Consider the following 8,712-nt stretch of genomic DNA (forward strand, 5'->3'; position numbering starts at 1 on the left):
GGCTACGGTGGCCGGGAGCGGCCACTGCACTCCAGTCTGGGTGACAGAGTGAGACTCCAACTCAAAAAAACACACAAAAAAAACAAACAAAAAAACAAAACAAAAAGAAATAAAATTCTCTCTTTGGAAGACAGTGTGGCGATTTCTGGGAGAACTAAAAATTAACCATTCATATGACCCAGCAATCCCCCTATTGGGAATACACTCAGAAGAATTCAGATCCTTCTACAAAAAAGATGTCTGCATACACATGTTTGTTGCAGCTCTATTCACAATAGCAAAAACATGGAATCAACCATGCTACCCATCGAAGCTGAACTGGATTAAAAAAATATGGTACATATACATGATGAAATACTATGCAGCCATAAAGATGGACAAACATATGGACTTCACAGCAACCTGGACGGATTTAGAGTGTATCATACTCGGTGATCTATCACAGCAACCAAGAACAGAATACCACATTTTCTCACTCATAAGCAGACCTTGAATAATTATCATAATAATATAAGAAAGGGATTGGCAGTAGTGGGAAACTGCCAGGGGAGCGGGCAGGGTAGGGGGGCACACCTCATCAACAAGGGTACCTGCATAATGAACATTTGTATACCTAATCCTGAATTGTACCCCACATCTTTAAAATAATAATAATAAATAAAATTCTCCTCTCCAAATGTATGAATCTCTGAATTCTTTATTGACAACAGTTGTTTAGTTTTGTTTTTTTTTAATTATAGGAAGAGTGTCATACCATGTACCTTGCCCTATAACTAATTTTCTTTCTCAACACTATAATTACAATTTAGCTATGTTGATAGAAATAGCCCCAGCCCATACATTTTAGCAGCAATGAATGAAAATAGCATGCATGAAATTAATAATGTACAGTACATGTGTAATGATGTATTAACAACAATCTCCTATAGTATTGGATTTGAGCTACTTCCATTTTTTCTTTCATATGGCAAATAATACTGTTCTGATCATTTATAAACAAGCATGTCTGGTGCACGGACCATTTACAAGGTTTTGTATTACAGTGATGTAGATACAGACAATGCTTGGCACAACTTGTCAACAGTAAAGAGATATCTAGGGCATCTACCTTGATGTGAAATTTCTACATCACTGGGTGTAAGTATCTTCAATGCTTCTAAATAACTGATCCTCCCAAGCATTTGTCATGCTTTACAAAGTTGCGTGTGAATTTCTGGCAATCCACTGACTGTACAACATTTGGGATTAACACATCCTCATTTCACAATTTCATAGCTATGAAAAGACATCTCCATTGATAGAAACTTACATTTCCCTGATCACTTCTAGTGAGTCTGAGCATTGTTCTTGTTTATTGGCCTTAAAGATGTTCACTTGTTGAACTGCAGCTATATACCATGGGTTTTTAAAATCGTATTTCCTCTTTGTTTTAAAAATCCGTATATAATACAGAAATAAATCCACTCTAAGTAATATTAATTGACAATATATTCTTCCAGCTTATGTTCTGTCAATTAACTTGATGATATTGTCTTTTTTGGAAAAAAAAAAGTAGGTATTTTACTTTAATGTGGTCAGTTTTTCAATCTGATTCTTTAAGATTATCATTTTCATCTTATGTAAAAATATTTTCCATTGAACCTTTATGTTAACATTATCTTTTTAATTTTTCTTGAATTTTGTTATGTTTGAGATGTAATGTCTTAAACTTTATGCATAAAAAAACCGATCATCCCACAGAAACCTACTGCCCAAGTGAGTGACCAACTGAGGGGAACACAGCTGGTCAGCAGGGGGCTGTCCATGGGCTCCTCTCTGCTCCTTCCCTTGATGGTCAACGCCCCAAAGGACGCAATCATCTGGTTGATCTGGATGCGTAAGCCTTAACCTGAGATCCTGGTCACCTCCCCCTCTTTCCACCACATCCAGTGTGTCACCAAGACCTGCACATTTTATCTCCTAAATGTCTCTTGAGTCCATTTTCTCTGCAGCTGCATGGCCACCACCCTGCTCAGAGCTGTCCACATCTCTCCCCTGCGAGAGGAGGCTGCCGACTCCCTCCACATTCTCTTCTGCATCCGGCAACCCAAGCGATTTTTCAAAATACTAATCTGATCCTTTGCTCCCTGCATGCCATCACTTCACTGTCAGCCTCCCACTAACTCTCCCCACTTCTTAGGACAGAAACACAGCCCTGAACAGGCCCCCAAGCTTCTGTCCACATGCAGCCCTACCTGAGACCCATCATACTGGCTTTGATTACAGTCCCTTGTCTTTGCCTCCTCAGGATCGCCTTTCATGTTCTTCCCTGTGCTGAACAGAACGTGCATTCAGTCCTCCATCTACTCACTCAACTCTACTCCTGCCTCAACCACGTTAAAACCATCAAGTCTTTGGGGAGGCTCGCGCTGGGCCATGGAGGTAAATTCCACACCTTCAGCTCTTGTAAATCACTTCCCAGTCACCCATACATTGTTACCAGTCTTCCATCAGGATTTTTTGGTGTAATTGCTGATGATGTCTGCAGGTTTCACTGCTTACACATTCGACTGTGAGTTCTAAGGGAGCAGAGACCAGGTCAGCCTCTATTCATGCTGACTTCATGCACCGGCACACAGTTCTCTGCACCTAGAATTGCCAGTTTGTACAACAGGAACACAGAGTTACAGCATATTTCAAAATGTTGTTTTGTGTAGCTAATGAAACAAACATTCCACAGAAAGTCCTAGAACAGAGTAGGCACACCATAAATGACAGCATTGTCCATATTCTGATTTTTACTGTCGGTTATTGTTATTGCTTCTACCACCTGTACTGTTGCTTTTACTTATGTCCAGGGAGAAGAGAACGCAAATATTTATCTTGACAGCAATACAATTTGCTCATGATTTAGAGTTACTTCATTCTGAGGAAGACTGAGAAACCTTAATATACGGCATTAACTGAGGAAAAAGAGTTTCTGAGGTCAATATTTAAAAAACTGTATGCCATCTGTGTCTACATTCAGTTTCTTGGAGAATATGAACTATATATGAAGGAATGAATGCCTACTTGCATAATGGACTTCCAAATTATTTCCTAGTGCATGTTACATGGAATTTAAATAATAGCTATGTCTAAAATACTTTGTGCCTATAGAGAAGTATCTAAAATGTAATTTCTTTTCCTCACCTTGTTTTCAGTGATAATAAGCATGCATTTCTTCAGTGACTAATTAAAGTCAAGTTAAAAATAATACTTAATGCATAATACCAGATTTTAGGGCCACAAGTGAAATTTGAAGTCTATAGAAAAAAAATCTACATGTCTGGAATAATATGGTTATATTAAATACAGATAATTAAATATATTTAAAATTTTCATCAAGTTTGGAAATTGCAACACTGCAATAGCATTTTTCATCTGATACACATGATGGCATGGCCACCAGAAACTGAAAGGCAATAACAATAGAACTAAAATGCAAATACAGTATGATTTAAAAATCTGAGTTATAGCTCAGTCATCAAAGACAGTTTCCAACACTGGCAACCGTGTGTGTGTGTGTGTGTGTGTGTGTGTGTGTGTGTGTGTGTGTGTGACAATGGTGAGGTTTGGTCTTCTATTAAGTTCATCCCTCAAATAGTATGCATGTTACCCAATGGGTAGTTTTTCAAACCCTTCCCTCCCTCCCACCTTAAGAGTCCCCAGTGTCTTATTGCCATATTGATGCCCACGTGTACTCAGCGTTTAGCTCCCACTTACAAGTGAGAACATGCAGTATTTGAATTTCTGTTTTTGTTAGCTTACTTAGAATAATGGCCTCCAGTCAAATCCCCATAGCCACAAAGGACAAAATTTCATTCAGTAGTGGAAATCCTGATTTGAATGATAAATCTATTTTTAGTTCTTGGAAAAATCTCCAGACCTCTTTCCACAGGGTATTAACTAGTTTACATTCCCACCACAGTCTCACCAAAATCTGTCGTTTTTTGATTACTAAGTCATAGCCATTATAACTGATATGACGTGGTATCTCATTGTGGTTTTGATTCAAATTTCTGATTATTAGTGCTGTTGAGCATTGTTTCATGTTTGTTGGCCACTTATATGTCCTTTTTTTATATAAGTATCTATTCATGTCATTTGCTCACTTTGTAATAGGGTTATTTGTTCCCGCGGTCCCTCCCTGCCACCCCCACCATGGATTCATTTATGTTACTTAGAGACTCTGGATATTGAGCCTTTGTTGGATGCTTAATTTGCAAATATTTTCTCCCATTCTGTAGGTTTTCTATTTACTCTGTTGATAGTTTATTTTTCTTTGCAGAAACTCTTGAGTTTGATTAGGTCCCCTTTGTCAATTTTGGTTTATGTTGCATTTACTTTTGAGAATTTGGTCAAAAATTCATTGCCTAGGTTGATGTACGAAGAATGTTTCCTAGGCTTTCTTTTAGGGTCTTTATAATTTGAGAGCTTACATTTAAGTGTTTACTCTATCTTGAGTTAATTCTTGTACACTGTGAGAGTAAGGAATCTATCTTCATTCTTCCAGTTTTCCCATCACTGTTTACTGAATAGGGCATCCGTTTTCCAATTTTTTTCAACTTTGTCAAAGATTAGATGGTTGCAGGTCAGCAGCTTTATTTCTGGAATCCCTATTCTCTCCATAGGCTTAAGCGTCTATTTTTGTACCAGTATGATACTCCTTTGGCTACTGTAGCCTTGTAGTGAAGTTTGAAGTCCAGTAATGTGATGCCTCCAGCTTTGTTCTTTTTGCGCAGAATTGCTTTGGCTATTTGGACTCATTTTGCTTTCATATGAATTGAAGTATTGTTTTTTCTAGATCTGTGGAAAAGGATATAGGGAGTTTAAAAGGGATTGCTTTGAATCTGTAGATTTCTTTGGACAGTATGGGCACGTTAATAAGATTGATTTATCCAATCCAAGAATATGAAATTGTTTTCCATTTGCTTGTGTCATCTTTGATTTCTTTCAGTAGTGCATTATAGCTCTCATCATAGAAACCTTTTACCTCTTTGGTTAGATGTATTCCCAGGTGCGTGACTATTGTGTGTGGCTATTGTGAGTGAGATCATGTTCTTGATTTGGTTATGGCTTAAACATTGTTGGTGTAGAGAAATGCTACTGATTGTTGAATATTGATTTGTAACCCAAGACTTTACTGAAGTCATTTGTCAGTTCAAAGAGTACTTTGGTGAAATATTTGATTTTCTAGGCTAGAATCACATTCTCTGCAGAGAGGGATAACTTAATCTCCTCTTTTCCTATGTGGATACCTTTTATTTCTTTCTCTTGCCTGATTGCTCTGGGTAGGATATCCAGTATTATGTTAAATATGAGTGGTGAGAGTTAGCCTCCCTATAGGTACCTAATAAATTATATGTGCATAAATGACATAATCAGGCTTCAAATTTAGTGTTTTGCTAAACAATTAACAGAGAATGGCACACTGTTTATCTATTAGAAGGCATGTTTTCATGGTCTCACTGTTTCAATAAGACTTACCTGTATAACCAGAATTTAGATCTACCAGCTGAGAAAGCACTTTAGCTGGCATCTCTCTCTCTTTCAAGTACTGTGTGTTGTATCCTGTGCCTTATGCCTGATCATGCCTCATCCCTCATTAGTGCATCCCTCAGTCCAGCCCACGGTGTTGTTAGATATTATATTAGAAAATCATCTTCTTGAGACCTCAGACTGGCATGGAAGAAAGGACTCACACTTGTTGACTAAACTTATGGCTAAATGTATCTTCCACACAATGAACTGAAATAGAATTTATCAGAACACTGAAAAGAGCCTTTAAGATGGAACATTTTCTTTCTTTTTGTTTTTTTTGAGTTGGAATCTCACTCTGTCGCCCAGACTGAAGTGCAGTGGCCGCTCCCGGCCACCGCAGCGTCGACCTGCTGGGCTCCGGCAATCCTTCCGCCTCAGCCTTCCAAGTAGCTGCAACTACAGGTGTGCGCTACTACACTCAGCTAATTTTTGATTTATTGTAGAGATGAGGTCTCACCAAGTTGCCCAGGCAGGTCTTGAACCCACGGGCTCAGGCAATCCACTCACCTCGGCCTCCCAAAATGCTGGGATTACAGGCTGAGCCACCGAGCCCGGCCAAGATGGAACATTTTCATAAGCACACACTTTCATCTTGCTGTAATGTTAACTCAGTTCAACTTTCTCATATTCTCTCCAGAGTTAGAAGACTCTAGGCACCTGGAAGGCAAATGCTTCCTGTATTGCATTCTAGCTTAAAGCGCGTAGGGCCCAGACAGTGAGGCAGCACCTCCCTGAGTCCCTGCCTCTCAAGTCACTGCATTGAGTGTGACCTGTCATTTCATAACTTTGTCAGCAATGGTTCCAGGAGCAGTGGAAACAAAGATGAAGAGCCCTAGGTATGGAAAGTGTTGAGGGTCATGAACAGTCTGTAAGTCACCTTTCTGTCAATGCTTTCTTCCATAGCCATGTACCAGCTGGAAGCAAACAGTATAACTGCTCGCTCTTCTAATAAAAGCAAATTCAGTTTATTGCAACATATTTTCCCAAGTATTTATTATTCCTGTGGCATTTCGTTGGATGTATTCCAAATTCTCCAAATGTAATATGGCTCTGATGCCCACAAACAAAATGCTCATATAAACTGCCTGATTGATTTTGACCACAGGGACAGATTCACAAGTCTACACACCACATTTACAATGGCATAGTGTCATGTCCTCCTTTTTCTTCTTTACCCACAATAGCTGTAACTCTACATTAGTGGTTAAAGCTCAGCTAGAAGACCAGGCTCTGTTCTGGTATGTACTGCTTGTTACTGTGTAGGTCTCCTCTCTTTGCACTTCACATTTGCAATCTGATCTCTGGGCTCCATCTCTCACGGACCCTCCCATGCTCATCCCAGGTGTCACCTTACTCCGTGGACAGCTCCTACTGAACATCTTCCTCTTAGCCTCACAATATGAGGACCCATCTAGTTTGACTCCCATCTCATCATCAGAGGCAAGCAGAGCATGATCTAACAACGCGTTGCTTTTTAGTACAAACATAAATGACACTAACAAGAGGACTGTTTCTTCTGTTTTGCCATGACTTACATACAGCTGACACATTGGTGGCATATGGAGACACAACCTTCTTTAGAACAGCTTTTCCACAAATCAGGATGTGTCATTTGTTTTAAAGCTGAAAGCATGAGAAGAGAGATGGGAGATACTCAGAGTATAAACCTGAGATCTGGCAAATGTAAATGATAACAGAATCCATGCGTTTTCATGTGGTTGAGAAATTTAACAGTAATAGAAGCAGCACATCTACCTATGAGCCACAGGTGTGCTCACATACACAAGTCCTGGGACCAGATGTGACCGCCATTAGGGCCTCTGCCCACACAACTTTAGTGAACTTGCTACAAGTAATTTTCTTGTAAAAATTGATTTTTCTTGTGCACTAAAAAAGGTATTTTTTCCTTCTAAAGGTCTATAATTCTAAAGACAATTATGTACATGCAGTTTCAGGTTGCCATCCGGTTCTTTCCTGCCAAACTGACATTAATCATTTAAAACAGCACTTTCTGTCAAATGCAACATTGTATCACCTAGGGCCTGTCTGAAAGAATGGTTATAAAACTTGAGTACAAAACTTGGGAAATCAAATTTAATAAGTTAAAATATATGTAATTTATAAACTTGTATCTGTTTTATGTAAAAGCAAGAGTACTAATTACTATCCAAATCCACTGCATGCTAGATGTCCTTCTGAATTATTGTATTATTTTTCCACAATCAAAATTAAAACTAAGACATCAAATAAAGATTTATATAATCTAGTGACAGTTCTGTGACATTACAGATATCTTTAAAGCTAATAAATATAACTGAATGGAAACTGTTTGATCACATAACTTCCCAGGTATTTAATCTGAAATTCATACTCTTTATGCAGAATACTTTGTTTATTAAATTGAAAGTGTTCACAATATGAGGACCACATACTGGTATATGACGATTGTTTTGTGGTCATTGTCTGAACCTTCTTTCTTGCACATCTCAAAAAAATTAACAAAAACATTATACAAATTTCTGTAATTTGTGTGCTGCACTAAAAATAATCAAGACTGTAGACTAATACTTAATACTAATCTGCCTATATGAAATCAAATAGAGATATAGAATTACTGGAATTCACTTATAAACTGTAAACATTCTATAAACACACATTCTAAATTCTACCTAAACAGAAACGAGTTTATTTACAGAAACACAGATCATTGGACTATTTTGATAGCAAGATATAGAATAAAAAACAATTAGGCTCTCTTTTTATGTGAAAAACAGCATCTTAAACATAAGTTATGATCAAGCCATTTAAATACAGATGTTTACAACTAAGAAGTAATGTGGCCAAAATAAACCCTTTAAGATATTTCCCCTTATATAACTTATAACTCAATACAGGAAATGCACGTCTATTTATATAGTTCAAAGCTTACAGAGTGCTTTTATATATATTACCTCATTTTTTCTTGACTTCTAGGAAATCATTTAGGAGAAGCAACCTTAGAGGATAATAGTAATGTATTGTACACTTAGTCTGTCACATACCTTATATGTACAAAACAAAGGAATTTATTGTGAGCCTATTCTTTTACATGCTCTGTGGCAAATGCTTAAGAGATATCATCTTCAAATCTCACAACAAAATATATCAGAT

Source organism: Carlito syrichta, unplaced genomic scaffold (genome assembly GCF_000164805.1).
Source record: "Carlito syrichta isolate Samal-C Ts95f unplaced genomic scaffold, Tarsius_syrichta-2.0.1 Scaffold289014, whole genome shotgun sequence".
Taxonomy (NCBI): Eukaryota; Metazoa; Chordata; class Mammalia; order Primates; family Tarsiidae; genus Carlito; species Carlito syrichta.